The sequence below is a fragment of the Sminthopsis crassicaudata genome, chromosome 3, assembly GCF_048593235.1.
Source record: "Sminthopsis crassicaudata isolate SCR6 chromosome 3, ASM4859323v1, whole genome shotgun sequence".
Taxonomy (NCBI): Eukaryota; Metazoa; Chordata; class Mammalia; order Dasyuromorphia; family Dasyuridae; genus Sminthopsis; species Sminthopsis crassicaudata.
The window spans coordinates 345502203-345515405 of NC_133619.1; the positions used below are offsets into that span (position 1 = coordinate 345502203).

Below are 13203 nucleotides of genomic sequence, written 5' to 3' on the forward strand. Positions count from 1 at the left end.
ATGTAGTTTTCAGGGAATCCATTTCTTTAATAAGGTTTACTGCTCTTTCTTCTAAACTACTTTCTCTTTTTCCAATTCTCTTTTCCAGAGTTTCCATTTCCCTTTTTATCTCTTGCTCCTTTTCTTCTAGCTATTGATATAGTATTTGTAGATTTTTTTTTCCTTTGAGCTTCTGCTTATTGGGAATCTCCTAGATTTATTGTTTTAATGGATACTGGTGTTTTCTTAGGATAAAGAATTGTGTAGGCTAACCATATGCCTGGATGCTCTGGGATCACCTTGAATTGATATTGGCTTTGTTGGTTAGTCTCTTTTTCATTGCCCCTGAATTTCCATCTGACTTCTGGTACGGTTCTAGAGGCGAAGAAATCACTATAGCTTTTCATTTAATTTTTTGATTATTGTTCTATCTGGTATGAATGCCAGGGTCTTTCTGAAGTAGATATATGTATGATCTGGCAAATATGTAGACACTATGTTTAGATTTTAACAGAGCATTTGCATCTCCCATGTTGGTCATTTAAAGTCTTTCACATGCTAATTCCAACCTATCTATAACTATCACAAGTCATTCTCCCTCACATATTCTGTTTTGTCCAAACAGATTTACTTATGAACTCTGTGCCTTTGTCCAAGTTATCCCTATGAATGGAACATTTTCCCTCTTACTTCCATTTAATGGCCTTCAAAGTACACTAAGATGCCAGTGATACCTTGGTCCTCCCATTTTTAATCACTCTCTCCCAATCCCACGAAATTACATGTACTTTGTATATATTTTATCCACATTTGTGTCTCTCTCCTTCTCTTCCTCCCTTTCTTTCTTTTTCCCTTTCTTCCCCCTCCAATATAGTGTAAATCCCTTGATAAGAAGCACAATTAGCAAACATTGTTTATAACAGGGATAAGTAAAAGACTTCCCAGTATGATTAAGTATAAAACAAAGAGGCCCATTATCACCAATATTAAGTATTGTATTGGAAATCTAGCAATAGCAATAAGAGAAAAGAAATAGAAGAAATCTGATTGGGAATGAGATAATAAAACTATCTCTTTTGCAGATGATATGATGATATGCTTGGAAAATCCTAAAGATTCAACTAAAAAGTTAATTGAAGTACCAGGATATAAAGTACACCCACATAAATCATTGGCATTAATATATATCACCAACAGGATCCTGCAGGAAGAGATGGCTAGAGATTTTTTATTTAAAATAAATCTAGAGAATATAAAATACCCAGGAATATACCCACCAAAAAAAAACAACTCATGATTTATAGAAATAAAACTATAAATACTTTGTACATAAATAAAAATCAGATTTAATAAATAGGAAAATATTCATTGTTCATGGGTAGGCAGAGCAATATAACAAAAATGACATTTTTTACCAAAACTATATGTGTGTGTGTATGTGTGTGTGTGTGTGTGTGTGTGTGTGTGTGTGTGTGTATCATGCCATCCCAACTAAAATTACCAAAAAAAATTTTTTATGGAGTAGAAAAAAAATAACAATTTATTTGAAAAAACAAAAATTTTGTCAAATCTATAAGAATATCAAAGAAATTAATGGGAAAAAAATAAAGGAAAGAAATTTAGCAGTATCAGAGCCTAAACTACATTATAAGGTAGTAATTATCAAAACTATCTGTTATTGGATAGGAAATTGAAAGGTAAATTAGTGGAACAGAGTAGAGTAGAGCAGCTAACACAGGTAATGAACTAGTGTTTGACAAATATAAAGATTTAAGCTTGGAAGATAAGAATTCATTATTTGATAATAAGTATTGGGACTGCTAGAAAGCAGTCTGGCAAAAATTGGCCATAGACCATTATCTTGCACCATTTACCAAGATAAGGCCAAAATGGATACAACACCAGATATAAAGAGAGATATTACAAGAAAATTTAAAGAACATGAAACATATTACCTATTCATCTTATAGATAGGTGAACAAGTCATGAACAAACAAGAGATAGAGTGCTGTGAATTTTAACGTGACTAATTTTGATTTCATTAAATTTAAAATATTTTATACAAATTAAACAAATGTAGCCAACATCAGAAGGAAACCAGAAAACTGGAAAGGGAATTTATAGAAAGTTTCTCAGATAAAAGTTTCATATCTCAAATATATGAATAACTTTGTTAGATCTATAAGAATGCAAGCCATTCCCCAACTGATAAATGCCCAAGGGATTTGAACAGGAAATTTTCCAATTAAGATATCAAAACAATGTATAGTCATATAAAAATGCTCTAAACCTCTATTAATTAGAGGAATACAGATTAAAACAACCTTGATATATCATTTTGCATCTATCAATTGGCTAAAATATTAGAAGGGAAAGTGACAAATGTTGAAGGGGATGTGGAAAAATTGAAATTTTAATTCATTGTTTGTGGATCTGTGAGCTTATGCAATCATTTTGGAGAGAGAGTTGGAATTATGCCCAAAGAATTATTAAACTGCTTACTTTTTGACCCAGCAATACCACTATTAAGTCTGTTTTCCAAGATTATTAGGGAAAATGGAAAAGAACTTACATATTCTACAATATTTAAAGCAGCTTCTTTTGGAGTACCAAAAATTGGAAATTGAGGGGATGCCCATCAATTAAGGAATGGTTAAACAAACTGTGGGATATGTACATGATGGAATATTATTCTGTTATAAGAAATGATGAGTTCAATGAAAAAGCATGGAGAGAACTCCATGAAATAAGGAAGAACAAAATGAGCAGAACTGAGAAAACACTGTATACAGTAATAGCACTATTGTTTTAAGAAAAACTTTGAGTAACTAAGTTATTCTGACTATTATAAATATTCAAATTAACCAGAAAGGTACTATGAAGGAAGATGCTATTTGAATCCAGAAGAACTGACACATATATATGGGCATGTATGTATGTACATATATATGCATGTATATATATATATGTACATATATACACACACACATATATATACACATATAGGGTGTGTATGTATGTGTATGTATTTGCAGATCAGTAACCATATCAAAATTTGAAATGGGGAAAAGAAAATCACATGATATCTTTGCTATATATTAGAAAGGAAAAAAAAGTTATACTTAATCTGCAATTTCAGGCGCAATCTTCCATTTTTCTGTCCTACTTTATTATAGAAATGCTTATTTTATTTAAGTTCAGAATAAAATATTTTTAAAATAGTTTATTAACCAGTATTGATTGATAGTCTAAATTATTAACTATTTTGCTATTAAGAATTAAATAATGATTAATACATCAATCAGCAAAATTTTACTCGTATGCCACTACATCTGGAGTGGTTGAGAAAATCAAAGAAGAAGACAGGGTCCCTGCCATCAAGGAGCTAAAAATCAAAATGGAGAGATATACACATGAATAATGAATTAACAGCATTAAGTTGTAAAGCACAAGTGTCAAATGAAATTAAATGCACAGGAATTTCAGAGAAGAGAGATATCACAGTTGCCTGATATGGTGATTGCACAAAGACTCATGAAGGAGATGGGATTGAAAAGATTCCAAAAAGCTGAAGAAAGGGTAGAATTTAGGGGTAAGAAGGAAGTAGGCAAGGATGAAAGGGAGTAGTTCATAAGACATACAAGCTGAAAAAGATCTTAAAAATCTTGTGATCCAAATCTTTCATTTTACTGAAAGAGGAAAGTGAGGGGAAGAGGGAGAATGGGGAAGAGAGAGGGAAAAAGAAAAAGGAGAAAGGAGACATAACAATCCCTTCTAAGGCAGAAGCTATTTTAAAAACCACTTTTTGGTTCTCTTTTCTTTCTCTTATATGATTTCTGGCCACTGCTTTTGTTAATTTCATTATTTAAAGCCGTGAAATTACCTTGGCCCAAGTCCCTTTTTCTCTTGCCCTATCCCCAATATAACTATGGCAGGATAATTCAAGGGCCTGTGAGGACCCTTTTCTATGAAGTTCAGGAAAGAATGATGAGTTGTGGTTTTCAGTATGAACCCTGTTTGGCAAGAGTCAGATTTAAAATTTCTAAATGTTTGGGCAGAAACTTGGCAAGCATTATTTCCATCTTAGAAGGGAGATTGTTTATTTTTTTTTAAATCAGGAATCATTTCAATCTCCTAGTATTTTTGAACATTAAAAAGGTGCCAGAAATGGATCTTGCTATGATTTCAGATTGTTTTAATTTTTCCCCTTTAACTTGCATTTTAGGGTCAGTTTTGACACACAGAAACAGCAGCTTAATTTGATCCAATGAATATTTTGGGGTTGTTGAGTCCCCAGAGCAGACTAATGCTCTCTCATTATTCTGTAAAGGAAATATTTAGAAACAGTTGAAGCACTTGACTTTGCACTTCAGCTGGGTAGCTTGTTAAGAGCCTGTTTCTCCTAAAAAGGAGGAAGCAGCTATTACACCCTGATGTAGTTTCAGTAACGAATTGAGAATGAGAATACCAATTCTTATGATTTGTCAGTGAAATGGATGTTCAGAGTTAGTCTTATGCTCAAAGAGGACAGAGGGCTGCCCACTGGTTAGAAAAACAATTTGGGAAGAGAGCAGGTAAAAATACCTTCCTCACCTGCTCATGAAGACCTAAAATTTCACTAACCAGAGGATAAGCCCTTCCTCCTGCCATCTGAGATAAGGCTGATAATGATAGTATTCTTAGGAGAGGAAACAAAATTATCTACCTACATTTACACTAAGATATTTTACACTTACATTAAAATATAAATTGCAGCAAACAAATCCTTTCAGCTAGTAAATTCAGAGGATTAAAAAGATAGTTAAAATTTTGAAGGCACTGAGTACTTGAACTCATCAATAAATCAATGAACATTTATTAAGTATCTATTATGTGTTTAACGCTGTCCTAAGTGTTGAAGATACCCCCCCCCCAAAAAAAAAGACAAAACCACTTCTTGTCTTCAAGGAGCCTTCAAAGTAAATTCTAATAAGCAGAAAAGGCATTCATCTTCTTGGCAGGATTTTTCAGAATAATAAAGGTCTAGAAAGTATCTAAAAATTCTTCCAACAATCATTTACTAGAGTGTCAGAAATCCCACCATAAGCAATATAATGGAATTTCGATCAACTTTCTATCAATTTCCTTATCTGTGAAATGAGACCATAATAGGGGTAGTACTTATATGACAGTTGTGAAAACTGAATAAAAGAATATATATAAAGTGCTATGGGCACTTGAATGTACCATGATTGTCAGGTGCCAGTAGTTATATATATATATATTCTCTAATCTTCTTGGCAGAATGATATGCTGGAGGAGTTCCTAACCTCCTTCAATAACTAGTCTTGGTTTTTAGTAAACATTTCTGTATCTCCTATTGGGTAGAACAAACAAACAAACATATCTTAGCCTTTGTCATGCATTTACACATAAAAGATAAAGAGATTAAATAATTTCAATAGGACAATACAGTATTTTCTACATATTTCATATCCGTTGATACATTTCTTACAGTTACCTACATCCTGAATTGAGAATCCTTGATACAATGGATCTCCCATTTTAAGAATCAAAAGATCCAGATTTAATTCCTGATTCCAACACTTAAATTAGTTAAATGACCTTTAGCAAATCACTTAACTTTTCTAAACCTCAGTTTCCTTATCTGTAAAATAGAAGTAATTAAATTTGCTCTCCCTACCTCAAGGGATTACTATGTAAATGTGAGTTATTAGTATTCTTCCTTCTTCTACTTATGGCTCCCTACTTATAAATATGGCTGATGCTCCCATGACCTTAAACCATCCCATCCTCAAAAAACAATTAAATGCCCAATGACTCAAAACAAAGGAAAATCATCACATTTTGGTCTTAAAGAAATGGAATTAGACTTGTATGAATTGATTCAAAGTAGAATAATAAGAATCAGAACAATTTAGACAATAACAATAATATCCTAATGACAAATACGATATCATAATAACAAAAAATTTTGAAAGGGTTCATTACTTAGATTTTTGTAATGACCAACCTTGATTCCAGAGGATCAATGAGGAAGCAGTATACCCACCTCCTGCCAGAGAAGTGACAGACTCAAAATGCAGAATGAGTCATACATTTTTGGACATGGCCAATATAGAAAATTGTTTTTCTTGACTGAATATTTTTACAAGGGTTTTTTTTTTTTCTGTCTTTTCTGTCTTTTTTCAAAAAGGAAAGGTGAGAATGAGGAAAAATAAATGCTGGTTAGTAGAAAAAAGTTTACAAGAAAAACCAAAAACTGCTCTGAAAATCATCCCACTATATTGAGATTATAACTGTGCAAACCAGAGCCTATTTGCACTGTGGGTACAGATGTGGATCTGATATCTGGGCCAGGAAGGAAAATTAGTGAGACCTAATTTTTAAAAAGACAAGAGATAAGCTATGAAAAATGAAAAAAGCTTTGTTGCTTCTTCATAAGGGAAGTATTAGGCAATCTGTATGGCAGAGAGCCCTATGAGGTCAGGCCTATTCAACCAAAGAAAGGAGAGAGAAGAAGTGATGACATGGTGAGTCTGGAAAATGAAAACAGACGAATCAGAAGCCATAGTGTTTGAAGAGTTTGAACCTAACTTTTCAGGTTGGTATCCACACTGAGCCACACTCCTCAATTTCTGGGTCCATTCTACTCAGCAATCATAAGCATTGTTAATTAGCAGTGAGGCTGTTTAGTCCAATCTAATGCAGTTCACTTCAGATAATATTTATTGAATCCAAGCAGGTACAATATTGTTTATTAGTAGCATCTTATTAATAACTTGCTGAGCAAATCTTTTCTTCCCTTTGTGTGTGGAAAGGAAAACCAGTGCAAAGAAAAAGAGGCTAAGCAAATAAAGTTTGTCTGAATGGAAATGAATGTGTAGTTCTTTGCTTCAGATCAAAAAGGCTGTTATGCATTTGGAGTGAACAACTAAGTACTTGTAGGAAAAGAACTCATTCCTTGAGGGTACCACTGAAAAAGTTGCCAAGAAGTCAGATATTTCATGCTGGAGCCATAGGCCAAATACTATACAGCTTCATATTTCAGTGAATACTCTAATAGGTCTGTTATCTCATCCAGATGCCTCTGTCTCTACAGTCTTTTTCCATACTGTGAGGGCTTAGGTAAAAGGTGATGATGTGATGTCATCTTAGAATTCTTCTAATTGTATATAAAGACTACAACAGTATTTCTCAAATCTTTCAGAACCATTTATGCTCTTAAAAATGATGTTTCCCATCCACCTCCACCCAAGAATATTTATTTATACAGATTATATCCATAAATATGTATCATATTAGAAATTAAAATATCTTAGTATTATTATGAAAGTAGTCTTGAACTCACAAACCTCCAAAAAGGTTGGAATCCCAAAGATTCTCAGAAAACACATTGAGAACTACAAGGAAAGAGGAAATATTTCTCCTTTTATCTTAATGAGTCTCTGTATCTCTGTATCTATGTCTGTTTGTCTGTCTCTTTCTCCCTGAGTTTGACTCTGTCTTTCTGTTCCTGTCTCTGTCTCTGTGTATCTCTCTGTCTCTGTCTGTCTCTTTCTATATCTCTTCAATTCTATATTGGTTCACAGTGATTTCTCAAAGACAGAAAGATATAAGGCAGGTGAAAAAACAAACAAAGAAGGATGGCATTTTAATTCCTCCCCATCTCCCCCCAAAAAGCCACCAAAGGGCATAAGCAATATCACCTAATATGTATCTGGGACAAAGCAGGAACATAATAATTAAAATTTGCTAATGAAGAAAAAAGAATGAAGGAATACAACATACCTTCATTCTTTTTTCTTCATTAGCAAATTTTAATTATGCTTTTAAAAATTATTTAACAGAAAATATGTTTACACCATCATCTTCTATCATAAATAATAATTACTTTTGGAATTAAATATATAACAAAATTCCATTAAACCATACATATAATAATAGACTAACTGAAAATTATGATTAAAAAAAGAATTTTGATGCAATATTATAAGAAAATTATCAAGGAAAATTGCCCAGAAAACTGGAAATTAGTATGCCAGAAATTAGATATGGATCCACACTTAACACCATATACAAAGATAAGATCAAAATGGGTCCATGATTTAGGCATAAAGAATGAGACCATAAATAGATTAGAGGAACAGAGGATAGTCTACCTCTCAGACCTGTGGAGGAGGAAGCAATTTATGACTAGAGAAGAACTAGAGATCATTATTGATCACAAAATAGAAGATTTTGATTACATCAAACTAAAAAGTTTCTGTACAAACAATACTAATGCAAACAAGATTAGAAGGGAAGTAACAAATTGGGAAAATATTTTTACAGTTAAAGGTTCTGACAAAGGTCTCATTTCCAAAATATATAGAGAATTGATCCTAATTTGTAAGAAATCAAACCATTCTCCAATTGATAAATGGTCAAAGGATATGAACAGACAATTCTCAGATGATGAAATTGAAATTATATCCACTCATATGAAAGAGTGTTCCAAATCACTACTGATCAGAGAAATGCAAATTAAGACAACTCTGAGATACCACTACACACCTGTCAGATTGGCTAAGATGACAGGAACAAATAATGATGAATGTTGGAGGGGCTGTGGGAAAACTGGGACAGTGATGCATTGTTGGTGGAGTTGTGAAAGAATCCAGCCATTCTGGAGAGCAATTTGGAACTATGCCCAAAAAGTTATCAAACTGTGCATACCCTTTGATCCAGCAGTGCTGCTATTAGGCTTATATCCCACAGAAATACTGAGGGGAATAAGAAGGGAAAGGGACCTGTGTGTGCCAAAATGTTTGTGGCTAGAAACTGGAAGATGAATGGATGTCCATCAATTGGAGAATAGTTGGGTAAATTATGTTATATGAAGGCTATGGAATATTATTGCTCTGTAAAAAATGACCAGCAGGAGGAATACAGAGAGGCTTGGAGAGACGTGCATGAATTGATGCTGAGTGAAATGAGCAGAACTAGAAGATCATTATACACTTCAACAACAATACTGTGTGAAGATATATTCTGATGGAAGTGGATATCTTCAACATAAAGAAGATCCAACTCACTTTCAGCTCATCAATGATGGACAGAAACAACTACACCCAGAGAAGGAACACTGGGAATTAAATGTAAAATATTAGCACTACTGTCTATCTACACAGGTTACTTATACCTTCAGAATCCAATACTTAACATGCAACAAGAAAATTGGATTTACACACAATATTATATCTAGGTTATACTATAACACATGTAAAATGTATGGGATTGCATGTCATCTAGGAGAGGGAATAGAGGGAGGGAGGGGAAAATCTGGAAAAATGAATACAAGGGATAATGTTATAAAAAAATTACTCATGCATACATGCTGTCAAAAAATTTGTAATTATAAAATTAATAAAAAAAGAGATTAAATTTTTTTTTAAAAAAAAGGAAAATTGCCCAGAATCTCTAGAACAAGAAGATAAAATAGAAATAGAAAAAAAAAATTCACCAATCACCACCTGAAAGAGATTCCAAAAAGAAATAGCATAGTTTAATTTCAAAGCTCCCAGGTTTAGGAGAAAATATTGGAAGCAAACAAGAAAAAAAATAATATTGTGAAGCTATAATAAGTATTACACAAGACCTAGCAGCTACTGTGTTGAAGACTAATTTTTTAATAATTTTTTTTGTAGAGCAAAAGAAGTAGGGTTAAAATCAAGGATAACTTACTTAAATATAATCCTGAATGAAAAACAATGGATATTTAATGTACTTAAAGACTTTCAGGTTTTTGTGATAAAACCATCAGAATTTAAGGGAAAATTCAACATACAATATACAGGAGAAATATAAGTTAAACAAACATTAAAGACCAATTATAAGGAATTTAATAAGGTCAAATTGTATATTTCGTATGTAAGAAAATACTAGTAGTACTCTTATGATTGTCATCATTATTTGGGCACTCTAAAAGAAAGGTGTGGGCTGGACTAAGGATTATGGGAGGAGTCTTTAAAAAAAAATAAACCCTGTGTAGAGAGAGATAAAAAGAATTAAATATTCAAGAGAAGCATAAAAAGGAAAAAATTGATACAAAAGAAGCTAGTAGAAGGGAGAGTGGGTAATGCTGGAACCTTACTCTCATTGGGAATGGGTTAAAAAGAGAACAAGACATATTACTAGAAGAGTATGAAAATCATTTAAATTCAGAAAGAAATAAGAAACCAAGGGGATAGGATGGGGACAGAGAATAAGGGAGGGATTTTTAGAAAGGTTAAGGAATAGGAAGGCAAGGTAGCAGGTAGAAATAAAGCAGAGAAGTAAGAAGAGATAGGGTAAATAGAGTAAGAAGGATATTAAGGAAAATATAGGAAGAAGGAAAATACGCAAATAATTGTAGCTTTGAATGTGAATGTGAATGGATAATAGATTAAAAATTTGAATTCAACAATATGTTGTTTTTGGGAAACATAAAAATGAGAGACATGCAAAGATGAAATAAAAGGGCAAAAATTGAAAAAAAAAGAGTAGAATTTAATGTGTAAAAAAAGCAGGGATAGTAATAATGATCTCAGACAAGGTTAAAGTTAAAAATACATTTAATCAATAATGAAAAATAGAGAAACTATACTATATGTCAGTAATATTATAAAATAGTTTTAGATCATTTGAAATACCTTTACTGTATAAAATACTTGAGCATATATCTACTCAACACAGAAACTATATAAAGATAAAACATTTTTTACACAAATAGACTTGAATCTAAATAATTCAAATAATATTTATTGTTCATGGGTAGTCAAATCCAGTTTAATTTTTCAATGACAATTTTACCCAACTAATCTGGTTTTTCAATGTCATCCCAATTAAATAAATAAATAATTATTTTGAAAGAACAAAAGGCTAGGAACTTTAAAGAAACCAGGGGAAAAAAGATGTAAAGCAAGTAGATTCTATACTACCAGATCTTAAACTATAGTATAAGGTAAAAGCATTATTGAAGTATAAAAAGGATGATTTCAAATATTTTAAATAAAATAACAGCAGAAATGCTGTTTCTTTGAAGGGGAAACTTTTATGGATAATCGCTAAGATACAATCTGATTGAGTTGGAATATCACTGCAATGTAAAAGCATATATTATGGTCTTATATGTGTGTGCATAAGTCTATATGTGTATGTTTATAGATAACTCTATGTGTGTGTGTGTGTGTATGTGTGTGTGTGTATGTTTACACACATGCCTAATAGTAGCCTTTTGGGAGGGGGGGTCAGAGGTAGGGAAAATAAAGTAAAAAGTGCATAGAAAAGAACAGAAGAAAACCAAGAAGCAAAGAAAAGCTACACAGCTTTGAAAATGAGATGCAATATTTATTATATAGGCTTTGCTGAAGTGGAAATTTATTATTTTATATTGAATCTTCTCTAATGGTTTGCTGTGTACATGACAATGTTTCTTTTTTTTTAATTTTATTTTCTCATTTTGTATTTCAGTTAAAATTTTTTTAAAATGAGCAAATTGGTTTTAGAAAAATATGGAAGGACTTATATGAAATAATGCAGAGTGAAACAAGCAGAACTAAGAGAATGTTGATAACAGTAACAGCAATATTGTTTGAAGAGTGATGTAAATGACTGTTATTTTTGAGTAATGTGAGAATTTAAATCAACTACAAAGGACTTATGAAGGAATATGCTTTCTACTCCAGAGAAGGAACTAATATATGAAAGTTTATTTTATATAGTTTCACATATCTGTGTATATCAAATATTGACTTTCTCTAATGCACCATTATGAGGGAGTAAGGAGACAACTTGAAATGCAAATGTAACTCAAAAAAAATTTTTTTAAGATCATGCACTGATATAAAAATAATGCCTAGACCTCTATGTGGCATAGTAGATGGAATCAGCAAGACCCAAATTCAAATCCTCCTTGTGATTCTGGACAAGTCTTTTAAGTTAGTTTATTCATCTATAAAATGAAGATAATAACAGAATCTCCCCGGGAAGGAATATTGGGAGGAGCTATTGAGATAATATACCTAAAGTACTTTGAAAATCTTAACGTGCTACATAAATGCTAGCTATTATTACAATTAACATTCTTAATTAGAGAATTTGGAATTCCAGAATTTTCTTCTCTATTTACATTGGTAGGGATTCTTTAGAAAGTTTCAGTTAACTCCCTCAAACAGTGGAAGGAAAAAAAATCATCAAAACTCAATTTCTTTGTTCCACAGACTTTGGTTCTGACAATCTCTTCCTGAAATTATACTGCTGAGGGCTATTTTAAGTTCTAATGCTTTAGATAACCACCTGGTTTAATGACCTTCAACTTTCCTCGTACTTGTCCTCCTTTACAGCTCCTAACTTTGATTTTTAATAAATCACACTGTGTAATTAAAAGTGAACTGAATCAAACACTCACCACGTGTAAGGAATCTGTCTGAGGCCAGGAAACATTAGGAAGCAAAATGAAGAATGTAGGGACCAGGAGAGAGAGAAAGCTCTTTGGCTAAAGCAGGAAGCTGATTAGTCAGTGAGATAGAAAATTGAGCACTTACTGTGTGCAAAGAACTGTGCCTGTACAAAAGCAAAGATAAAATAAAACCCAGTACTTGCCCTCAAAGAGTTTACAGCAATATGACATAATAAATCCTGATAAGTCATCAGAAAAATATTAACAACAATCTCTGATAAATGTAAAGAAGGAAGGTTTCCTGTAAGAGGTAGTATCTGAGTTGGGCTTCAAAAAATAAGTAGAACAGGGGCTTGACAGGGAGGAACTGGATAGCATTCCAGGGGAAAGAATAATCTGAAAAAGGGGTAGTAAAATGGGGAGAATATAAAAAAGTACAATGAGGAAGGTGACTAGTGATTTTGGCTGTACTATGTAGCTGCAGAGAGCCATTAGATATTTTCTCCTATTTTTCTGAATTACTATATGATCCTCTCTCTACCCTGTTTTGCCTGAGCCATGCAACTCTCGACTTCAGTTTAGCCAAGGATGAATAATATTTTAGACTTGAAAAACCTATCTGGTCCAAAGCATACCTTAAAGCAAACTCCACTATAAAATACCTAATAAATGACTCTGAGCAGTGTATTCTTCCACTTTTGAACAAGAGACAGACAGAGATACAGAGAGAGAGGGAAGGGGGGACAGACACATACTCATACAGAGACACACAGAGAGACAGGCAGAGAAAAATAGAGACAGAG

General features: G+C 32.6%; 1 long non-coding RNA gene across 1 annotated transcript in view; it reads right to left on the reverse strand.

Moving 5' to 3' along the window:
* Positions 1-12488, reverse strand: part of LOC141559549 (uncharacterized) — a 201659-nt gene extending 189171 nt beyond the window's left edge. Inside the window, exon 1 of the long non-coding RNA XR_012487476.1 lies at positions 12410-12488. This is a non-coding gene — a long non-coding RNA (uncharacterized LOC141559549). The remainder of the gene's footprint in view (positions 1-12409) is intronic.
* Between the last annotated feature and the right edge of the window lie 715 nt (positions 12489-13203).